The following is a 1,560-nucleotide window of genomic DNA, read 5'->3' on the forward strand; positions in this document are numbered from 1 at the left end:
GGGTCAAAACTGCAGAGATACTAGCCCCTACTGAGGCCACAAAGCCTGCCAAGTTTCAAGGAGATAAGTGGAGGGTTTCTGGGGAACTGTACCTCAAGCTGCTGACAAGCAAAACTTGAGACATAGGTGACACTGTGTATGTGTTAAGGCACAGGAAAGGTGAAAACTGCAGGCCTGCTAGGTCCTGCTGTGGCCATGAAGACTGCCAGCTGTCAAGGAAATATGCAGACAGAGGCTTTTACGCTGTTTCTATGTCCTCTCTCAGACACTGTGATTGGAAGGGCAGTCAGAGAGAAATCATGCTCATAGGCCAGCTAGAGATGTAGGTCATTCTCCCCCTGCTCCCCCTCCCCATCCCTGTGCCCCCTCCCTCTTCTAAGTTTTTGTTTCTCCTCAAAGATTGCCTTCTGAATCTCTGAATTGCCTCTCTTCTGAATCTTTTCTGAATTGATTTGGAGGCTCTGAATTGACTTGGAAAGTTTTTAGCTTCTAGTGATTGGATTCGGATTTGGAGATTTGGCCTCCGAATTGGGCTGAATTTTCTCCAAATTGAATTTTGAACTGAAGGTTCACACAGGCCTACTGCAGAGTATTTTTTTTAATTTTTTTTTTTAATTTTTTGGGGAAGATCAAAGCTAAGTAGCTGTTGAGTAGATCTGCCTTCTTTGAACCTTCTGTTCAGAATTCCCACTTAGCTATTTAATAGCGGACCCACAGCTTCTTTGGTCTTTCTTTTCTGGCTGACCTACAGAACCTCTTTTTGCTGCCTTTAATCTCCCTCACCAGGTGCAGGTCATTCTTAATCTTTGCCTTCCTGATTTTGTCCATGTAGATTCTTGTTATTTCCTGGTATTCTTCCCTGATAACTTGCCAATCTTTCCATTGCCTGACTGCTTTCCTTTCACATTTGATGCATCCTAGAAGTTCCTTGTGCACCCACACTGCTCTCTTGCTAGTCTTGTGCTTCACTGTGTTTCCAGTACAGTTCCCCTTAGAAGCTCCCAGCCCTCTTGAGTGGCACCTTGAGTGGAAAAATTTTGGCAAAGACAGATGAGCAATCCACAGGTGGTGGTGATAGCTTTTAATAAATACAGTGTGCTGTAACTAGGTAGTATCTGAAAATTTGGCCCCAAAATAGGCCTAAAGTGACACTTGGAATTTCACTGACAGCCCATATTGCAATTGCAGCTAGTAAACGGTGTTAATTCTGATTCAAAATGAAGCTTATGTGGTCTATACCATGAAGCTTCCATACTGACAAAATACAAATGATAATGGAGGGACACTGTAATCTGGCAGATATCCATTTCCTTCTTAGTTGATTTTCTTCAGCAGATATAATCATACAGCAGCTTTGACATACTAGAAGCAGTTGCAGATATTTCAGGGTTACCAGTGAAGATTCATTATTAATCTATATATCTTTTTGCTATTAGGGTTTTCTTCAGATTTTTGTGCCATATAAACTTATCTTTTGAGTATGGGTATAATCTTCTCACTTTGTCCTTCCCTACCCCCTCTCCCTCTTTCTTATCTATTTCACTTAACATGTTTCAGTTA

This window comes from Gavialis gangeticus, unplaced genomic scaffold (assembly GCF_001723915.1).
Source record: "Gavialis gangeticus isolate Ggan-Ray unplaced genomic scaffold, GavGan_comp1, whole genome shotgun sequence".
NCBI classification, from domain to species: Eukaryota; Metazoa; Chordata; order Crocodylia; family Gavialidae; genus Gavialis; species Gavialis gangeticus.